Genomic DNA, 23,806 nt, shown 5'->3' on the forward strand with positions numbered 1-23,806 from the left:
TGGTGCTGGGCAGCATGGCTTCCTCTCTGGTGGTGCTGGGCAGCATGGCTCTATCTCTGGTGGTGCCGGGCAGTGTGGCTCTCTCTGGTGGTGCTGTGCAGCGTGGCTTTATCTCTCTGGTGATGTGGGTACAGCCTGGCTTCTCTCTGGTGATGCAGGTACAGTGTTGCTCTCTCTCTGGTGGTGTTGAGCAGCATGGTTCTCTCTCTGGTGGTGCTGGTACAGCGTGGCTCTCTCTCTGGCTTCCCCAGCACAGTCCTCACTTTTTCCTCTCTCTTGTAGCACTCACTCTCTCAGCGCCTCTGAGCGCCTCTCCCACTGTTACCATTTCACTGATGGAAGGGGGGTCGACAGCACCCACTAGTACAACTGCTCTCTGGTGTCACCCCTCTGGCAGGTGACACCTGGGTGTGGCCCCCCCCGCACCCCATAGGGATGCCACTGATGTATATAATGTATATAAGTGGCCTAGAGATTTCTAGTTTTGGGAGGATGTACCTGTATGTCTTCCAGCTCGCAAGCCTTGCACGCACCCCCTGGGGTGTGCAGTGATGTGACCTGTGACTGCTGTGTCCACTGTACACAATGGATCACAGTTGTCAGCACCAGACCACTGTAATTGGTCCAGCTAACATGTAACTGCTGTGACAAATCACAGCGATCACATGTCCAGTAGTAAACAACTGTAATGAATTGCCTCCATTCATGATAGCATTGTTTACTATGGTGATTGGTCACAGTGATCACATGGTATAGGGCCAATCACTGTAATAAGCAATCATAGTGTAAAAAAAAAATCCTGGTCACTCCCTAGAGTAGTACTGTATTACTCTGGTGACACTGCACTACTCTGGTGACAGTATGTAAAAAAAGAAAAAAATGTAAAAAAAATGTATTGTAAGATTTTTTTTTTTTTTTTGGACACACTGTCACCAGTGTCCCTAATCACAACCACCCATTCACAGCATCCCTAATCACCACTGCACCAGTCCCAGTGTCCCTGATCACTTCCTTCCACAGCTGCGGATCTAAGCATCACAGCTATGTCATGTGTACACTAGGGATGGGCGAACGGTTCGACCCGAGCATAAGTTCGGGACGAACTTTGGTTGTTCGGACGTTCTACAGAACACCGAACAATATGCGGTGTTCGGGGCAAATTCGAAAGCCGCCGAAACACTGTTAAAGTCTATGGGACATTAACATGAAAAATCAAAAGTGCTCATTTAAAGGCTTAGATACAAGTTATTGTCATAAAAAGTGTTTGGGGACCCGGGTCCTGTCCCAGGAGAGAGCCGAGTTTGACGCATGTGCAGTGTGTATAAAGCCAGAACATACAGTCGATGGAAGGGCCGTAGCAACGATCTTGGAGTGGAGGCGAGTGATCGCCAATGCATGAAAGGAGGCATAAAACAAAGGTACTATTGGAAATTGGGGCATAGGTGGGTAGTGGCCTATACTGCTTAGATTGAGGCCTATATTGGGACCAGCTTATGGGTTAAGCCAGACATTATGGTTTGTCTTGTGTTCTGTCTTGCAGGCATAATATCATTTATCATGATGGATAAATTTACTTCGCCTGAATTTCTCCCCCAATTCATTGACCTGTACCTGGAGCTGCCCTGTCTCTGGAAGGTGAAGAGTAGAGACTATAGATAAACCAATAAAAGATTTTGAAAGTAAAGAGTAGAGACTACTCAATTAAAATATTGAGGAAGGAGAAACTGGTCAAGTTGGTCAAACCTGTGTACCCCAGGGAAGACACCAACTACGTCAAGCAAAAGATTGCTAACCTGAGGAGTACATTTAAAAGGGAGCTGAACAAGGTCCTGGAATCTGAGAGATCTGGAGCAGCAGCGGATGATCTATATGTCCCCGGGCTGTGGTATTACAACAGCCTGTGGTTTTTGACAGATCAGACAGAACCCAGGTCATCGCTGTCTACGCTCCCTTAGATGTCTGCTGAGGCCACAGCTCCTGAGGTCTGCACAGCTCCTGAGGTCCGCACAGGTCCTGATGCACAGGATGAAGATATAGAGGAGCCCAGCTTGACCCAGGTATAGCATTGTTGAACATATTTGTATCCAAAAACACATTGATGATAACTTAGACGTTATTGGGAAAATATTTCTGCCTTCACAAAGTGGTTTCCATATCAATAGACAGTAGTGAAGAAGAATGAAAAATGCTGGGGTCAGAATGATAGTCTTTTCCATTTCTCCACATTCAATTTGCAACAGTGAGGAGGTCAAAATTGTGTGTGATTGATGACCAAACCCTAAAAAAGATTCTAATTATGTCCTGTTTGGTCCCGGCAATACAGAATAAGTCATTGAAAAAAATGGCATGGGATCCCCCAGTCCATTACCCGGCCCTTTGGGTCTGATATTAATATTAAGGGGAACCCTGAACCAAAATTTAAAAAACAAAATTGTGTGGGGGTCCCCCAAAATTCCATACCAGGACCTTCAGGTCTGGTATGGATATTAAGGGGAACTGTCAAGTCTGTAGTGTGAGGCCGGGTTGCTGAGAGGGCGCCCCTTGCGGCTGAGTGCAGCGCGTCCCTGGATTTGGTACAGGGAATGCGATGCACAGAGGTGCACGGGTTGCCAGGGATACTGTAAGCTGGCTGGTTGGCTGTAAGTAGCTAGAGTGCGTTGTGGCAGCTGTGCGGAGAGAAGTCTTGAACAGTAACAGCAGGGTAAACCAGGAACAGGGTCTGCAGCCAGGCCAGGGGTCAGATACCAAAAGACAGTCTGAGAGAGGTACAGGAACAAGCCGGGTCATACACAGAGGGCAGAAGATCGGAGAGTAGTCAGCCAAGCCAGGGTCAGAGCGAGGAGGAAAAACAGGAACACAGGTCAAGCCGAGCAGAGATCAAGCAGGGGTCTTCAGAGTATACAAGGCACAGGAACACAGGAGCTGTTTGATAATCCAGCAAACTGCAAGTGTCAGTGGCAGGTTTAAATAGGCCGGGGGGGTGTTCCCACAAGATCAGGGCGTGCTCACTAGACTCGCCTGCCACCATGACGGTTACTGGCAGAATTGCCCACAATATGGCCATTTCCCTGACAGGAACCCTGCGCCAAAAAAAATGATGTGGGGGTCCCCCCAAAAATCCATACCATGCTTGGATAAGGGTCTGGTATGGATTTTTTGGGGGACCCCCACGCCATTTTTTTTTTTTTTGATGCGGGGTTCCCCTTAAAATCCATACCTTCAGGTCTGGCATGGATTTTGAGGGGGACCCCAAGCCATTTTTAAAAAAAATTTTGGCACAGGGTTCCCCTTAATTTCCATACCAGACCTGAAAGGCCTGGTATGGAATTTGGGGTGACCCCCCTCGCAACTTTTTTTTTTAATTTTGGTTCTGGGTTCCCCTTAATATTCATACCAGACCCAAAGGGCCTGGTAATGGACTGGGGAGATCCTATTGTTTCACTTTAAACATTATTAAAATCACTGCTCCTGAAAAAAACGTCTGTTTTTAAAACTTTTTTGCGTTGATCCATGTCCCCTGGGGCAGGACCCAGGTCCCCAAACACTTTTTATGACAATAACTTGCACATAAGCCTTTAAAATGAGCACTTTTGATTATTCATGTTCCTGTCCCATAGACTTTAACGGTGTTCGTGTGTTCTGCCGAATTTTTTGCCTGTACGCTATGTTCTGGTGCGAACTGAACTGGGGGGTGTTCGGCCCATCCCTAGTGTACACCCCCAGCCGCTGCCTCTGCAGCTAAAAGGGGTAACGGCTGTGGGGGTGTAGCTAGAATCAGTGTTCTTGATTACCACCACACCAGACCAGTGCAGCAAGCAACAATTTTCCTAACTCCCCCTCACTAGTCCCAGTGTCACCTGACCAATGTATGCCAGCAACAGTATTTGTTATCACCGCCACACCAGGGGCAACGTTACCATTCCACTGTAAGCCAGGAATGCTGTCTCTCTTTGTTTCCACACCAGTCCCAGTGTCACTAGACCAGTATAAGTCAGCAGAAGAGTTCCTAATTGCTGCCACACTAATCCCCAACAGTGTTCCTGATCACCACTATGCCAGTGCTGTGTTTCCTCTACCTGCCATCCGGACTAATACTGGCCTGTTTAGTGACCATGTTTCTGCAGACATCTGCATCCCTGGAACCACAGGAACTCTTTTGTTTTTCCTTTCTTTAGCCTCCTGTATTTCCTGGATAGTGAACATGCTATTCCTGGATCCAGCCATGTACTAGTAAGCTAGGCTTGCTTGGCTTATAGTAACAGGGCACTAAGTTATATTCTCTGACTACTCATATAGAGATGACCATTACAGTACATTGGTTTTGATACAATTGGTTGATTTGTGTGATACACAAGTTACAATGTCGGGTATCTGGTATATAATCAGTACAAGCAATAAAAAATATTGTGACAAAAAAATTAGACCTTCAAAACAATCACATTGCCTCTAACTAAATACCTTGGACTTTCTAAAAAGAGGTAATCTGGATAGTCTTTGTACTATCCTGGCATTTTAGGGCTTCAAGAAATGAGATAGGCAGTTAGTACATTTCAGATATGTACACTATAGTTTTTACACACTATAACTTTCACATAACTAAATAACATATACTGATTTAGGTTAGTTTTACCAAAGGAATGTAGCAGAAAACATTTTGGCTTAAATTTATGAAGAAAGAATATTGTTTGCACATTTTATAGCAGAACCTAAGGAAATTGTGTTTTTTTTTTTTATAAAAAGATGTTGGTATTTTTTTGTTTATATTGCAAAATAAAAAACCCAGTGTGACAGCACTGAAAATTTCTTGGGCAGGAAGGGTGTGAAAGTGTCTGGTATTGAGGTGGTTAAATTGCCATTTAAACAGTAAAAACATGAAAAAACGTATAAAATAAGAACATATATACTAATGCTTTAAATAATTCACAAATTAATTCTCAGCTGTGTTTGAGACAGATGTATGGAGTTTCTAAGTGCGATAAAAATGTCAGCTCTGTTATTGCAGAAGTGTGCATGCCTAATCAAAGATTAAAGCAGTTAATCGTACAACAGAATTCCAACTTTAAATCATGTTTTCTATTAGAAAACAGAGTCTTTAGCAAAGAAAAAAATCAAAGTATTAAGATGTTTGCAATGAAGAGTATGCACTTTGAAATGTTTATCTTGTTAGAGCTTTACAAAATCTAAAAATCTAGAAAATGTAAATACATATGTGTGCATACAGAGAATGTGTATCATTAGGAAATTATACCAATTGTATATATCCTATCCTGAGTGCCAATAAATTTCCCCCCAAAAATATTTTTATAACATGTTCATTTAGGTGACATTTTATAGTAGAGAACAGAAACTGATATACTACACCGTGGTACACTAACCAAACACATGTGATTCTGCACAGAACGGCTGCCCTGTAGCAGCAAATCTGCTATAGGGTGGTTGCTAAGTGGTTAATTTAGCTCCTCTGTGTAGCTAGCCTGTAAAATAGTCTCACACATGTGATATCCCCATACTCAGGAAGAGTAACAAAATGTGTTTTGGGATGTAGCTCTAAGTATGTCTATAATGTATGTTAGAAATATCTTACTTATTATGCTCATTCATAACATGACCTGCATGTAATCTATGAATGAGCTTACAGCTCTATTGTAATCTATTGTTAAAAAAAAAAACAGAGATGATACATAAGTCCATTCTCAGTGTTGTGTTTCTTAGCTGGAGCTCAATGAGAAAGAGACCGTTCATCGATGGCCTTTGCATTTTTAAAGCACACTCAGACAAAACCCACTCAAACACATTCTGCCCGCCCTGTGTAGTTCTCTGTCCAATGAGCTGCATCCCATAAGCTATAAGGAGCTGTCCTTCCTAATCACCAGGAAGTATGTAATTTACCCAAACATCCTCCAGGAAGTATGTTGATGTCCTCCACTAGGTGGCATTGGTACCCTGCAAGCAAAATGCCTTGATCCAGGTCAACATTCCAGTCCACATCTGATTCCTTTGATTTAATTGCAGGCCAGGAAATCAGTCATTGTAATCTCTGCATCATCAGGAGGTCTGAGGCGAGCCTTTCTTATTTCCATGCTCCACCATTAGGGGGTATGCGTGAATTCTCTTTCAGGGGCAGGATTCTGGTATGCAATCTTTTTTTTTTACACATGCCCTGCTGTGTAATCTGAATCTCCTGCCATTCCAAGATGACTTCCAGCAGGCCAGATGACTATTCGATAACCAGACAGTAAAAATCCATAGATACAGTATATGTTATTAAAACATGTTGCCTTCCAACACCTTCTCTACTACTCAGCCCATTAAATGGCCTCTTTCATTTATGGGGCCGGGAGAGGGGAAAAAACGTTTTTTTTAACTGTTGCCTGACCACCCACCTAATGTCTAATAGACAGCTAGAGTAGACTGTTTACACGCCGTGTCTACAATGCTTTGCGTTGCAGCCACAGCAAATTAAATGTGGCATGTCAAATGATCATAATGCCCAAAAAAGATGTAGCGCAAAATGCCCTACATTTTGTTCGACATCTTTTTTGGTATTATGAGTATGTATAATGTGGTGTGGAAAGCACTGTTGATGCTTAGCAGCATTCAGAGATTGGAAATTATTTTTTTGGTGTATGTATACCGGGATTACTACTGCACTGATTGTTTATATATATACCTCCTATCAATATTATCCATTCAAATCAATGGTCTGTGCCACAACTGTGAGCCAAACATTTGGCTTATAGTTGCTGCTGTGCATAAGCCACATTGTAAATTGTTGTCTGGCAAAACAGGCACTCAGAAGGTGGCATGATCACCTCTTGAGCACCTGACCTAAGCATTGCTGCTGCAATGCAGAACATGGGCTAGTGTATATTCAGCTATAGTATTTTACCATAACATTACTTTCCTGAGAGGATTCTGATCCAAATGGCAAATCATTTCTACTTCAAGGCACTCTTCACACCACTAAAGTGACCTTGCTCACATATAATGCCCCAAATAGGTTTCAGATTAGGTTTTTGTTACCAAAAAATCAAGTTTTTTTTTTTACTCACATTGAAAATGTTTCTTTTTGAAAACTTGCTTTCAATATTTCTTGGTTGCCTTTTTGGAAGGTCATTTGATCCAAATCATCTCTCACCTAAAGAAGCAATGGGAAGATAAGATAAACCTACAAAACCTGGTCATTTGTCAGGAATCAGTAATGAAAACGATATCATTACCAGTAATCAGCATGGATTCATGAAGAATCGTTCTTGCCAAACCAATCTATTAACCTTCTATGAGGAGGTGAGTTGCCATCTACATAAAGGAAAGCCTGTAGACATGGTGTATCTGGATTTTGCAAAAGCAATTGACACAGTTCCCCATAAACATTTACTGTACAAAATAAGGTCCGTTGGCATGGACCATAGGATGAGTACATGGATTGAAAACTGGTTACAAATGTGGATTGAGAGGATCGAGATAAATGGGGAATACTCAGAATGGTCAGGGGTGAGTAGTGCAGTCCCACAGGGTTTTATGCTGGGACCAATCCTGTTTAATTTGTTAATTACCCCTGCAGAATGGGGTAAACAGTTTAATCCCTGTATTTGCGGACAATACTAAGCTAAGCAGGGCAATAACTTCTCCATAGGATATGGAAACCTTGCAAGAAGATCTAAACAAATTAATGGGGTGGCAACTACATGGCAAATTGGCAAATGATGTTTAATGTAGAAAAATGTAAAATAATGTATTTGGGTTGCAAAAATATGAATGCAATCTATACACTAGGGGGTGAACCTGGGGGGGGAATCTAGGATGGAAAAGGACCTGGGGTTCCTAGTAGATGACAGGCTCAGCAACGGCATGCAATACCAAGCTGCTGCTAACAAAGCAAACAGAATATTGGCATGCCCTAAAAAAGGGATTAACTCCAGGGATAAAGTGATAATTCTCCCATTCTGCAAGACTCTGGTCCTGTTGCATCTGGAGTATGCTGTCCAGTTCTGGGCACCAGTCCTCAGGAGTGATGTACTGGAAATGGAGTGAGTTCAAAGAAGGACAACAAAGCTAATAAAGTGTCTGGAGGATATTAGTTTTGAAGAAAGGTTGCGAGCACTGAACTTATTCTCTCTGGAGAAGAGACGCTTGAGAGGTGATATGGGTTCAATTTGCAAATATCATACTGGTGATCCCACAATAAGGATAAAACTTTTTCGTGGAAGGTAGTTTAACAAGACACATGGCCACTCATTAAAATTAAAAGAAGAGAGGTTTAACCTTAAACTTCGTAGAGGATTCTTTACTGTAAGAGCGGCAAGGATGTGGAATTCCCTTCCACAGGCGGTGGTCTTAGCGGGGGGCATTGATAGTTTCAAAAAACTATTAGATAAGCTCCTGAATGACTGCAACATACAGGGATATACAATCTAATACTGAAATATAATGACACTAATAGGTTGGACTTGATGGGCTTGTGTCTTTTTTTAACCTCACCTACTATGTAACTACCCACTATGTAACTATGTAACTATGTAACTATGTAACTACAACACCTCTTAGCCATCTCAGACAGGACATGGAAGTCTAACCTCACCCTTGACAACAAAAAAAATGCACAATAAATATGCCGCAGAGCTGAAACTTCTTACAGCCAAAACAAAATTACACTGCATTGGTCCAAGCATAAATGCTATTTGTGTGCTAATAAACCAAACCACATATTGGCCACTACTGTAAATTATATTCCTCTCCTAAACCTCATGCATTGCTTAAATTATGCATTGTCTCTGGAGACCTAACCTCTCATACATCTAATATAGTCACAGTATTTTCTGACTTTTTCAAATCTCTGTAGTCAATTACCATTCTTTCCCCTGGACATTTTTTCACGATCTTCCCCTCCCTTTCAATTAGAAGAGGTTTGGATAAAGCAAGTAAAGTAAGTGATTTTAAGGAATGTATTCAAAAGAAAAATGCAAATACAAAAAAAGATGATTATAGATATTTTGGAATTCTGTGGCATTGAGAAAACCATCTATGATGCATCTTTAAGATTTACATGAACATTACACTCCCCTCCTGATTTTATATATACAGTTTGTTTTACAGTGGTGGATATTTTGTGATAATGATCTAAGGTAGGATGTGCCACTTACATAATTTATGTGTCATTTGCCAGGTATCAAAAAGAAGAGCGAAGAACTGCATTATTGTAATTACATTTTTTTGTACTGGAAAACATTATTTGCTTCCTTATTAGAGGTATTTAGTGCTCTAGGAATTCATCAGTTGATGCCGTGTAACACCATCATTGGTCTAACTGAAAGTAAAGAGACTGCTTTCTTTGTTTAGATGAGATCAGCAAGTCTTTTATAAAAAAAGCATGTTGGTTCTCACTTTACCCAAGAGAAACTGTCTGTCTGGGATATCACATTTATTATGATTAAGTTAAAGGTGAACTATCACCGAGAACTGCAACATTAAGAAAAAGGCTGAGAGAGCTGAGCATGAAGATCACAGTGTGGAGATAATAGGTCCAATGCATCAAATATAATGGTGTGAATGATCTCGTGCCATTACTTTCAATGAATGTTGAGTCCACACTATATACATTATTGGGCAGATAATACAGGAAACCTGAAACTACACTTTCCACCTCCTATTCATATAATGGATGTGAAAATGGAAGTAATTTCAGATAGCAGATGGCTATCTGAACCCAATAAAAGGTGTATATAGCTCAATTTCTTTTTTTAGCAATATAGCAGAAGAAGTAAACAGCTGCTCAGATGAAATATCATTCTTCTTCTTGGTGTAAACACAGGGCTTTAAAGGTGTATTCAACTTGTTATTATGTGTCCTACAGCATATCATCAAAAATATATATTGTCATTGTATAAAATGTTAACATTCCTAATATATTTAGAAAATGTTTAGATCAAATGATATGCAAATACAGTTCAGAAAGGAACAGATTTAGGTTAAATGATTACCTTATTAGAGTAGCACCAGAGGGATGCTTGCTGGTTATTGCGAACCAGCTGTTAATGGTGCCTCCTTTAGAACTCCATCAATAGTAGCTGATAATTATATGGGTGGATTCTATATCTGATCAGGGCCATTATTTTGCAACTATGGATGGTGTTTGGGTTTGAAGCAGTGCAGTGTTTGCATGAATCATGCCTGTTTGCTTGCCTAGACCTCCTGCTGGAAGGAGTAGGTAATAATTTATGTATTGGTGGTACTACTACCACCAATAAATTACAACTTCCTGCTGTGTAGGCCACTAGTGTCATAAGTTACTAAGATGCTTGCGGCCACAGTGTCATTGGTTGTTAAGACACAAGCAGCAGCCTGCAGCCTAGCAACCATTATCTCGCTACCAATCAGCTTGTAAGGTAAGGTCATTGACCAGACATTTCTTAGAAGAAAACCAGGCTCACAAGAAAATGTCATTTAGCAGCAGTTTTTTTTTTTTTTGGTAAAAGAGAAAAAATTGCATGGGTCCCCTCTAAAAATCCATACCAGACCCTTATCTATATCATACAAACAAAAAGAACATAGCATTGAGTCCTCTTCAAATCTAGAATGGATATTAAGGACTAATCACACACAAAAAAACAAAACAAGAAAACAATACAAAAAAATGATCACCAATCACCAATCATGTCATCCTTTGATGTACAGCCATATTCATAATGAACGATGCACTTTAACCTGCAGAGAAAAAACACACTGACATGTCCACTCCAAACAATTTCTCGCTGCGCTGAAGATGACAGATCCCAGGCCCAAATTTGAATGTAAACAAAGATGTTTGGTATCCATGATGACCTCATTGATCAGATATGAAAATTTGCATAAGAGGAGGTGGTATCCGGTATTCCCTTATTAAAAGGCTTTCAGGACTCTGATAAATCCTCTCTTGGGAAGAAACTGTTGTGTTTATCAATATGGTGCTTTGCCAGGGCTGTTCCCCCAACAGGACATGTCGAGGACTTGTAGCCTGGTATGGTTCAGGAGGGGGTACAAGCTTACTGCCCCCCTTATTCTGGCCATCCAGACTACATACTCAGATAAGGGTCTGGTTTATATTATGAAGAGACCCCATACATTTTTCCTGTTTTTTGTGTGGGATATTCTCTTAAAATGAATCTGGTATAGAATTTGGGGAGACCCTTCAAAACTTTTATTTTGCATGGGCTTCCCCTTAAAATCTATACCAGACCTCATTTTTTGTGGGGTCCCCTCTTACAATTCATAGCAGACCATCATCTAGGATAAGGGTCTTGTATGGATGTTAAGTCAAATCCTAGATGTTTTGTTTACAAACAGAACAAAGTGATCAGGAAATGTTTTTAGTGGCTGAATTTAAATATTTTTATTTTTATTTGTAAATGTCACTTTTTTATTGTGTATATTCTACAGATGCTCCACTTCACGTGTAGGTTTAGGGCATTCCCAAAGAATATTATTTAACCACTTCAGCCCCGGAAGGTTTTACCCCCTTCCTGACCAGAGCACTTTTTACAATTCGGCACTGCGTCGCTTTAACTGCTAATTGCGCGGTCATGCAATGCTGTACCCAAACAAAATTTGCGTCCTTTTCTTCCCACAAATAGAGCTTTCTTTTGATGGTATTTGATCACCTCTGCCGTTTTTATTTTTTGCGCTATACACGGAAAAAGACCGAAAATTTTGAAAAAAAATGATATTTTCTACTTTTTATTCTAAAAAAAATCCAATAAACTCAATTTTAGTCATACATTTAGGCCAAAATGTATTCGGCCACATGTCTTTGGTAGAAAAAATGTCAATAAGTGTATATTTATTGGTTTGCGCAAAAGTTATAGCGCCTACAAACTAGGGTACATTTTCTGGAATTTACACAGCCTTTAATTTATGACTGCCTATGTCGTTTCTTGAGGTGCTAAAATGGCAGGGCAGTACAAAACCCCCACAAATGACCCCATTTTGGAAAGTAGACACCCCAAGGAATTTGCTGAGAGGCATGTTGAGCCCATTGAATATTCATTTTTTTTGTCCCAAGTGATTGAATAATGACAAAAAAAAAAAATATTTACAAAAAGTTGTCACTAAATGATATATTGCTCACACAGGCCATGGGCATATGTGGAATTGCACCCCAAAATACATTTAGCTGCTTCTCCTGAGTATGGGGATACCACATGTGTGGGACTTTTTGGGAGCCTAGCCGCGTACGGGGCCCCCGAAAACCAATCACTGCCTTCAGGATTTCTAAGGGCGTACATTTTTGATTTTACTCCTCACTACCTATCACAGTTTCGGAGGCCATGGAATGCCCAGGTGGCACAAACCCCCCCCAAATGACCCCATTTTGGAAAGTAGACACCCCAAGCTATTTGCTGAGAGGCATGGTGAGTATTTTGCAGCTCTCATTTGTTTTTGAAAATAAAGAAAGACGAGAAAAAAAATTTTTTTTTTCTTTTTTCAATTTTCAAAACTTTGTGACAAAAAGTGAGGTCTGCAAAATACTCACTATACCTCTCATCAAATAGCTTGGGGTGTCTACTTTCCAAAATGGGGTCATTTGGGGGGGGTTTTTGCCACCTGGGCATTCCATGGCCTCCGAGACTGTGATAGGCAGTGAAGAGTGAAATCAAAAATTTACGGCCTTAGAAAGCCTGAAGGCGGTGCTTGGTTTTCGGGGTCCCGTACGCGGCTAGGCTCCCAAAAAGTCTCACACATGTGGTATCCCCGTACTCAGGAGAAGCAACAGAATGTATTTTGGGGTGTAATTTCACATATTCCCATGGCATGTTTGAGCAATATATCATTTAGTGACAACTTTGCGCAAAAAAAAATAAAAAAAATAAAAAATTGTCTCTTTCCCGCAACTTGTGTCACAATATAAAATATTCCATGGACTCGACATGCCTCTCAGCAAATAGCTTGGGGTGTCTACTTTCCAAAATGGGGTCATTTGGGGGGGTTTTGAACAGTCCTGGCATTTTATGCACAACATCTAGAAGCTTATGTCACACATCACACACTCTTCTAACCACTTGAAGACAAAGCCCTTTCTGACACTTTTTGATTACATAAAAAAATAATTTTTTTTTTGCAAGAAAATTACTTTGAACCCCCAAAAATTATATATTTTTTTAAAGCAAATGCCCTACAGATTAAAATGGTGGGTGTTTCATTTTTTTTTTTTCACACAGTATTTGCACAGCGATTTTTCAAACGCATTTTTTGGGGAAAAAACACACTTTTTTAAATTTTAATGCACTAAAACACACTATATTGCCCAAATGTTTGATGAAATAAAAAAGATGATCTTAGGCCGAGTACATGGATACCAAACATGACATGCTTTAAAATTGCGCATAAAACGTGCAGTGGCGACAAACTAAATACATTTTTAAAAGCCTTTAAAAGCCTTTACAGGTTACCACTTTAGATTTACAGAGGAGGTCTACTGCTAAAATTACTGCCCTCGATCTGACATTCGCGGTGATACCTCACATGCATGGTGCAATTGCTGTTTACATTTGACGCCAGACCGACGCTTGCGTTCGCCTTAGCGCGAGAGCAGGGGGGACAGGGGTGCTTTTTTTTTTTTTTTCTTTATTATTATTATTTTTTTATCTTATTTTTAAACTGTTCCTTTCATTTTTTTTTTTTAAATCATTTTTATTGTTATCTCAGGGAATGTAAATATCCCCTATCATAGCAATAGGTAGTGACAGGTACTCTTTTTTGCAAAAATTGGGGTCTATTAGACCCTAGATTTCTCCTCTGCCCTCAAAGCATCTGACCACACCAAGATCGGTGTGATAAAATGCTTTCCCAATTTCCCAATGGCGCTGTTTACATCCGGCGAAATCTAAGTCATAAAATGCTCGTAGCTTCCGGTTTCTTAGGCCATAGAGATGTTTGGAGCCACTCTGGTCTCTGATCAGCTCTATGGTCAGCTGGCTGAATCACCGGCTGCATTCTCAGGTTCCCTGTTGAGACAGGAGAGCCAGAGAAAAACACGGAAGACGTTGGGGGGGGGGGCATTCCATCCCACTGCTTGTAAAAGCAGTCTAGAGGCTAATTAGCTGCTAGGATTGCTTTTACATGAAAGCCAATCGCTGGCTGAAAAGAATGATACCAAGATGATACCTAAACCTGCAGGCATCATTCTGGTATAACCACTCAAAGTCGTGAATGGCGTACCTGAAGACAAAAAAATGGTTAACAATAAAGCACAGTAAACGGTAAGGTATAAAAAATTGCATATCTGAAAAGCAAACATGATAAAACATAACAACAATAAAACATTGCAGAATAGAATACAGTAAAAAAGAGCAGAACAATAGAGAGAGAATAGAGAGAGAGAACAATAAAACGACAACTATTTTTTTTTTATTTTATATTTTTGTTTGTGTTTTTTTTTTTTTTTACACTTTTTTTGTAACTAACTTTTATAACTGTAACCGGTTCCAGGTTCGGGTCTCTCAAAATGCGATGGCATCTTGGGAGACCCTGTGAAAGTGTGCCTAGTCTGTGCAATGCTGTACCCTACGCTAATACTCAACTAGTGAATGGTAGTGTTCAAAACATTCACCAATGCAAAGACCAGGATTGTCAGGACAGGAGGGACAATAATAGCGGGTGTCACGCCTATATCCGCGCTTGCTGCAGACACAACATCTTTTTTGGGGGGGTTCGTTGGGTAGGGGTACTCGGGAGGACATAAAGAAAATGCCTCTCATGCAGCCGACTGCATTTGGTTGGGGATGTGAATGGGGGAAGTACGGGCGCTGCAGAAGCGGTGGGTTCCCAATTAGGATTGGCGAATGCAGCAGGAAGGGCACTATGGGCACGACGGGCCTGTGTTTGTCTTCTTGGTGGCAGCGGGACACTACTTGTGCTTGCCACCTCACCAGCTTGAACTGCATTTATGGGACTCGCCATGTCACCAAGTGTTACTGCAGTGCTGGTTTGACTACGACCGGGGTGTACTAGGCTGCTGGTGCTTGCCAGTTCACCAAAACGCTACCAAAAAAACTGTTATGCCGCGTACACACGGTCGGACTTTCCGGCATACTTGGTCCGGCGGACCAGAGTGTGCCGGACAATCCGCCCGTGTGTGGGCGGCGGCGGACTTTTCCGGCGGACTTCTTCCCAAAAGCCCGCCGGACCTAGATTTTAAACATGTTTGAAATCTTTCCGTCGGACTCAGTTTCGGGCGGAAAGTCCGCTCGTGTGTGTGCTGGTCCGACGGAAAGCCCGCTCGTGTGTAGGCTGGTCCGACAGACCAAATACGACACGAGGGGATGGTATTGCATCTCGCGCTCGCTGCAATAGGAAAAACAAATCTTCCTATTGCGGCGAGCGCGGGGCATACCAGGCCCTTAGGTCTGGTATGGATTATAAAGGGGAACCCCGCTACGCCGAAAAAACGGCGTGGGGTCCCCCTAAAATCCATACCAGACCCCGATCCGAGCACGCAGCCTGGCCGGTCAGGAAAGGGGGTGGGGACGAGCGAGCGCCCCCCCCCCTCCTGAACCGTACCAGGCCGCATGCCCTCAACATGGGGGGTGGGTGCTTTGGGGGAGGGGGGCGCCCTGCGCCCCCCCCCCCAAAGCACCTTGTCCCCATGTTGATGAGGACAAGGGCCTCTTCCCGACAACCCTGGCCGTTGGTTGTCGGGGTCTGCGGGCGGGGGCTTATCGGAATCTGGGAGCCCCCTTTAATAAGGGGGCCCCCAGATCCCGGCCCCCCACCCTATGTAAATGAGTATGGGGTACATGGTACCCCTACCCATTTACCTAGGAAAAAAGTGTAAGTAATAAAACACACTACACAGGTTTTTAAAATATTTTATTAAACAGCTCCGGGGGGGGATCTTCCTCCGGCTTCGGGGGTCTTCTTCCGGCTTCGGGGGTCCCTCCGCTTCATCTTCTCCCGGCGTCCGGTTGGTTCTTCTCCGCTCTCCGGCCTCTTCTCCCGGTGTCGCAGGTCTTCGGCCGGCCCCTCCGCTCTCTTCATGTAGCTCTATTGCGAGCGGAGGTCCGGACTTCTGGGCTTCTTGGCTTCTTGGCTTCTCTTCTCTTCTCTTCCCCCAGATGTTGACACGACGCTCTCTCCGGCTGGACTGGTCTCTGAGGGCTGCGTTGTGACTTATATAGGCGGAGACCCCGCCCCCATATGATGTCACAGTCCTTGGGCATGCTGGGACTGTGACGTTTTAGGGGGCGTGGTCGACCACGCCCCCTAAAACGTCACAGTCCCAGCATGCCCAAGGACTGTGACATCATATGGGGGCGGGGTCTCCGCCTATATAAGTCACAACGCAGCCCTCAGAGACCAGTCCAGCCGGAGAGAGCGTCGTGTCAACATCTGGGGGAAGAGAAGAGAAGAGAAGCCAAGAAGCCAAGAAGCCCAGAAGTCCGGACCTCCGCTCGCAATAGAGCTACATGAAGAGAGCGGAGGGGCCGGCCGAAGACCTGCGACACCGGGAGAAGAGGCCGGAGAGCGGAGAAGAACCAACCGGACGCCGGGAGAAGATGAAGCGGAGGGACCCCCGAAGCCGGAAGAAGACCCCCGAAGCCGGAGGAAGATCCCCCCCCGGAGCTGTTTAATAAAATATTTTAAAAACCTGTGTAGTGTGTTTTATTACTTACACTTTTTTCCTAGGTAAATGGGTAGGGGTACCATGTACCCCATACTCATTTACATAGGGTGGGGGGCCGGGATCTGGGGGCCCCCTTATTAAAGGGGGCTCCCAGATTCCGATAAGCCCCCGCCCGCAGACCCCGACAACCAACGGCCAGGGTTGTCGGGAAGAGGCCCTTGTCCTCATCAACATGGGGACAAGGTGCTTTGGGGGGGGGGCGCAGGGCGCCCCCCTCCCCCAAAGCACCCACCCCCCATGTTGAGGGCATGCGGCCTGGTACGGTTCAGGAGGGGGGGGGGCGCTCGCTCGTCCCCACCCCCTTTCCTGACCGGCCAGGCTGCGTGCTCGGATCGGGGTCTGGTATGGATTTTAGGGGGACCCCACGCCGTTTTTTCGGCGTAGCGGGGTTCCCCTTTATAATCCATACCAGACCTAAGGGCCTGGTATGCCCCGCGACGGGGCTAGCAAGGTGTCAATCTCGCCGATAAAAGCGGCAAGATTGACATCCTTTTCTAGTCCCGTCGCACCTGAGTCACGTTCAAAATGAACGGACTTGTCCGTGTGTGGGCAAGTCCGTTCATTCTGAAAGTCCGCCGGAACTCCGGCGAAAGTCCGTCGGAAAGACGGGCGGACTTAGCCCGCCGGAAAGTCCCGGCGTGTGTGGGCAAGTCCGTCCGTTTTAAAGTCCGGCGCACCTGGCGGACAAAGTCCGTCGGAAAGTGTGCCGGACCAAGTAGGATAGAAAGTCCGCTCGTGTGTACGCGGCATTAGCGATCGCAGGGATCAGGCCTGACTCTGCGAACGCTGCAGTTATGCGTTTAGTGTTTTGTAAGTGTCAGTGATCGATCGATACTTCACTTGGGTGGGCTGGGCTGGGCCGGGCGGAGGGGCAAAACGCAGGTGCTAGCAGGTATCTGGGCTGATCCCGCTAACACTGCGTTTGTGGGAACCCTAAACTGCTGGGGACGCTAGTATAGATCTGATCAGATATTGATCCGATCAGATACTATACCACTAAGGGAGGTGTACGGTGCGTGGGTGTTAGCGGTACTGGCGCTAACCTGATGCTGCCTGGGGCTGGCGCTTGCCAGTTCACCAAAACGCTACCAAAAAAACTGTTAGCGATCGCAGGGATCAGGCCTGACTCTGCGAACGCTGCAGTTATGCGTTTAGTGTTTTGTAAGTGTCAGTGATCGATCGATACTGCACTTGGGTGGGCTGGGCCGGGCGGAGGGGCAAAACGCAGGTGCTAGCAGGTATCTGGGCTGATCCCGCTAACACTGCGTTTGTGGGAACCCTAAACTGCTGGGGACGCTAGTATAGATCTGATCAGATCAGATATTGATTCGTTCAGATACTATACCACTAAGGGAGGTGTACGGTGCGTGCGTGGGTGTTAGCGGTACTGGCGCTAACCTGACGCTGCCTGGGGCTGGTGCTTGCCAGTTCACCAAAACGCTACCAAGAAAACTGTTAGCGATCGCAGGGATCAGGCCTGACTCTGTGAACGCTGCAGTTATGCGTTTAGTGTTTTGTAAGTGACAGTGATCGATCGATACTGCACTTGGGCTGGGCCGGGCGGAGGGGAAGAACGCAGGTGCTAGCGGGTATCTGGGCTGATCCCGCTAACACTGCGTTTTTGGGAACCCTAAACTGCTGGGGACACTAGTATAGATCTGATCGGATCAGATATTGATCCGTACAGATACTATACCACTAAGGGAGGCGTATGCTGCGTGCGTGGGTGTTAGCGGTACTGGCGCTAATCTGACGCTGCCTGGGGCGACGCATATCACCGCCGGGCGATCAGGGGGCTAAACCTTTATTAGGTAATAAACGGCGGGTCCCCTGACACTATAAAAAATAAACGAACTAACCAGCGTCACCCGTAACGGTTATACGGTGATCAGTGGTGAAAGGGTTAACTAGGGGGCAATCAAGGGGTTAAAACATTTATTCGGTAGTATATGGGGGTCCCTGTCACTATAAAACGCTGACGGCGAACCTAAATATTTACGTTCCTAACTAGCGTCACCAGCGACACTAATACAGCGATCAGAAAAATGATCGCTTAGTGACACTGGTGACAGGGGGTGATCAAGGGGTTAAAACTTTATTAGGGGGGGTTAGGGGGGTATCCTAGACCTAAAGGGGGGTAATATTCACTGCCCTAACACTGTAACTGTCACAAACTGACACCATGCAGTAATCAGAAAAAAAAAAAAAAAATACTGCTTGCTGTCAGTTTGTGACGGGGGGGTGATTGGGGGGGGATCGGGGGGCGATGGGGGGGGGATCGGGGGTGTAAAGTATGCCTGGCATGTTCTACTGTGTGTGTTTGTGTTGTGTGCACTTACATGTCTTCTCTCCTCGGCGCTGGGACGGAAACTGGCAAGCCGAGGAGAGATGACATCACATCCTCTGCCTGTGTGAAACTACACACAGGCAGGGGAGGATTCCGATTGGCTGGGAGGGATCGCGAGGGGGGGGCCACGATCGGATGGTCTCCCCCTCGCCTCCCGACGCTCCCAGTCAAATGCCGACCGCCGCTGGCACCGGGGGGGGTCCGATCGGACCCCCCGCCCGCGGGAGGCAGATCACGTACAGGTACGTGATTCTGCCTGCCCGTGCCATTCTGCCGACGTATATATACGTTAGGCGGTCGGCAAGTGGTTAACCACTTCGTGCCCAGGCCAATTCTGACATTTCTCTCCTACATGTAAAATTCATAATTTTTTTGCTAAAAAATTACATAGAACCCCAAAACATTATATATATTTTTTAAGCAAAGACCCTAGAGAATACAATGGTGGTCATTGCAACTTTTTATCTTGCGCGGTATTTGCGCAGCAATTTTTCGAACATGTTTTTTTTTTTTTTTAAAAAAACAGTTTCATGCTTTAAAAAAACAAAACATTAAAGTTAGCCCAATTTTTTTGCACAATGTGAAAGATGGCGTTATGCTGAGTAAATAGATACCTAACATGTCATGCTCAAAATTGCACACACTCGTGGAATGGCGCCAAACTTTGGTACTTAAAAATCCCCATAGGTGACGCTTTAAAATTTTTTACTGGTTACATGTTTTGAGTTACAGAGGAAGTCTAGGGCTAGAATTATTTCTCTCGCTCTAACATTCGCGGCGATACCTCACATGTGTGGTTTGAACACCGTTTTCATATGTGGGCGGGACTTACGTATGCGTTTTCTTCTGTGTGCGAGAACACAGGGACAGGGGGACTTTATTTTTTTTTGTTAATTTGACTTTTATTTTTTTAGTTTGACATTTAAAAAAAAAAAATTTTGATCACTTTTATTCCTATTACAAGGAATGTAAACATCCCTTGTAATAGGAATATGGCATGATAGGTCCTTTTTACAGTGAGATATGGGTCAATAAGACCCCACATCTCACCTCTAGGCTGGGAATCCTAAAATAAAAAAAAAAGATCACCGCTTCCCAGCCGAAGCGGCACCATTTTTTTGAATGTCATAACATCCCGCCCGACCTCCAAGCAATCATAGAGACTCCAGCGACCATCTGGTCTGTCGGAAATCTCTAAGATCTCCATATGGGGCTGGTGGATCCTGTATCCTACTCACCGATGGAAGCGGTGAGTCGGTACATGCACCGGAGGGTGTCGGGAGGGGGGTCCCCTCCCACCACCCGTAAGAACGATCAAGTAGCGGAACAGCTCTTACGGTGTAGGGTGTAGGGAATCGTCGGCTGAAAAAGCTGATATCTGAATGATGTCTGTAGTTACAGGCATCATTCTGATATAGCCCTGCAAAGTCAAGAACATCCCAGAATGCCCTCCCGGCGTGAAGTGGTTAAAGAAATTATGTATTTTAATATTATCCTTAAGCATTATTAACTGCTTCCCACCAAGCCTATAGTAAAATAATGGCCAGGTGGGGGCTTTGCCGTTCTGGTTGGATGTCATATGATATCCTCCCAGGATTGCCCCACTGCCGCACGATCTGTCACCCGCTGTATACACCAGACCGCTGCCTTTTACAATGTGATCACTGTGACCAATCACAGCAGATCACATGGCAATTATACTCAATGGATGGCTTCCATTCATGTTATTCATTATGTACTATTGTGATAATCTCTGTAAATGGTCACAGTCATCACATGGTACAGACAGGGAAAATCACAGCCCATCTGTACCATATGATTAGCTGTGGCTAATCACGGTGTGCTGTGGCCAATCACTGTGCTGCCACTAGGGACAGAAAGCAAGCTTCCTTACTTCCTGTCCTCTTTTATCATACATATTGTAGCAACTACAAGAAGGGGAAGTTCAGCAGTTTTTTTTTGGAACACTACTTGAGCATTTCTTATATGTTTGTTAGATTATTAAATTTCCGCTGAAAAGTTAAATTCACAGTTGAAATACAGATACAGTATCTCACAAAAGTGAGTACACCCCTCACATTATTGTAAATATTTTATTCGATCTTTTCATGTGACAACGCTGAAGAAATGACACTTTGCTAAAAATGTAAAGTAGTGAGTGTACAGCTTGTATAACTGTGAAAATTTGGTGTCCCTTCAAAATAACTCAACACACAGCCATTAATGTCTAAATCACTGGCAACATGTGATAATGTCCAAATTGGGCCCAATTAGCCATTTTCCCTCCCCAGTGTCATGTGGCTCGTTAGTGTTACAAGGTCTCAGGTGTGAATGGGGAGCAGGTGTGTTAAGTTTGGTGTTATCGCTCTCACTCTCTTATAGTGGTCACTGGAAGTTCAACATGGCAAAGAACTCTATAAAGATCTGAAAACAAGAATTGTTGCTCTAAATAAAGATGGCCTAGGCTATAAGAAGATTTTTATGACCCTGAAACTGAGCTGCAGCACGGTGGCCAAGACCATACAGCGGTTTAACAGGACAGGTTCCACGCAGAACAGCTCTTGCCATGGTCAACCAAAGAAGTTGAGTGCACATGCTCAACGTCATATCTAAAGGTTGTCTTTGGGAAATAGACATATGAGTGCTGCCAGCATTGCTGCAGAGTTGAAGGGGCGGAGTCAGACTGTCAGTGCTCAGACCATACGCTGCACACTGCAACAAATTGGTCTGCATGGCTGTTGTCCCAGAAGGAAGCCTCTTCTAAAGATGATGCACAAGAAAGCCTGCAAACAGTTTGTTGAAGACAAGCAGACTAAGGACATGGATTACTGGAACCATGTCCTGTGGTCTGATGAGATCAAGATAAAATTATTTGGTTCAGATGGTGTCAAGTGTGTACGGTGGCAACCAGGTGAGGAGTACAAAGTGTGTCTTGCCTACAGTCAAGCAGCTGGTGGGAGTGTCATGGTCTTGGGCTGCATGAGTGCTGCCGGCACTGGGGAGCTACAGTTCATTGAGGGAACCGTGAATGCCAGCATGTACTGTGACATACTGAAGCCGAGAATAATCCCCTCCCTTCGGAGACAGGGCCACAGGGCAGTATTCCAACATGATAATGACCCCAAACACACCTCCAAGATGACCACTCCTTGCTAATGAAGCTGAGAGTAAAGGTGATGGACTGGCCAAGCATGTCTCCAGACCTAAAGCCTATTGAGCATCTGTGGGGCACCCTCAAATGGAAGGTGGAGGAGCGCAAGGTCTCTAACATCCACCAGGCTGTGTGTTGAGTTATTTTGAAGGGACAGCAAACTTACACTGTTATACAAGCTGTACACTCACTATTTTACATTGTAGCAAAGTATAATTTCTTCATTGTTGTCACATGAAAAGATATAATAAAATATTTACAAAAATGTGAGGGGTGTACTCACTTTTGTGAGATACTGTATATGAATTGTTTTACCATTCAAAATCGTTATAATTCTGTTCAGCCACTCTTGTTATTTACACACACCGTGTAGGTAGTAAGCATTGCACAAAATAAAGATGTTTCCTGAAACCATGAAAGCTTTGTTGTTTATCGCTGAATAGGCTTGTAATCAGTAGCTCGATGTCATTTCAGGATCAATGATTTCCTTCATATTGATTTGTTTAAAAGGACAAATTAGTTGTCTTTGAGTAAGTCAAGTTGTTCTTCATCCTCATTATCCAATGCTTTATTATCTAATCAGCCTAGAACAGGAATAAAAAAAGCTATCAGGGAATGTTAATTTCTCCCGATGACAAGATTTAAAAAAAAAAATAGAAACTGCTGCTCTGAGTGGTCTATAACAACCCCCCCCCCAATTATCCCATGTTTTTCCATCACTTCTAAGCATTTTGATGGGGTGTCTTATTTGCTGTACCACTCACTATATACTATACATTAAAACTCATGGTCTGCCAAAGGACAACATTTTGACAACAATCAAACCCACCTTACTACCACCAGTGACCTGGAATTTTATAGATAGGCAACTCCATTTCTCATATTGATTAGTGGTTCCAAATGAATAATAATTACTGCAGTAGGGAACAGACACAAAAGATACACTCTGCAACTTTCCAAATAACTGTTTTGCTTTATTATGACGCAATTGAAGGTTTTTATACACATGATTACGTAGGTATCACATTAATATTACAATTGTACTTTTATGGTAACAAGGTGCGTAACATAGGCAGATTAATTCTAATCAGGACTCTAAAGAATGCAAACATGTAATGAAAACATTATTAGTGTCGTGTGCACAGTGAGGGCACTGTGCAATACATACAAAATAGAGTACAATTATATAGAGAACTTACACATTTCCTTTACAGTCTCCTTTCTTTTGATCAATATTTTGATCACTAACCATACCTATCACCTTTAACCTGGAACCTTCACACGCTTTTTTCATTACAAAATAACTTTTCATTGTGAAAAACAAATGATTGATAAGACATATTTACAGAGTACTGGCTGTACACTCCTGTGGCCAGAATGGCCTTCTAGATTAATTGTTGGCATGCTGACTTATACGCATATGTAAACACATACAATTCTACCTAAAATGGAAGATGTACAAGAGACAAATATGACTTCAACATAGCTAAACAACTTTTCAAATCACATTATATATATATTCTTTACAATTGAAGTATTTGAATAAATAGTACCCTAGACTGTGATTCCAAGAGGGAAACAAATCAAACACAGAGATTTCTTTAATTTAGTCATTTTTTACAGTGTCTGGTGTGGATCCAGGTGACTTTTC

The sequence above is a fragment of the Aquarana catesbeiana genome, linkage group LG03 (assembly GCF_042186555.1).
Source record: "Aquarana catesbeiana isolate 2022-GZ linkage group LG03, ASM4218655v1, whole genome shotgun sequence".
In the NCBI taxonomy this organism is placed as follows: Eukaryota; Metazoa; Chordata; class Amphibia; order Anura; family Ranidae; genus Aquarana; species Aquarana catesbeiana.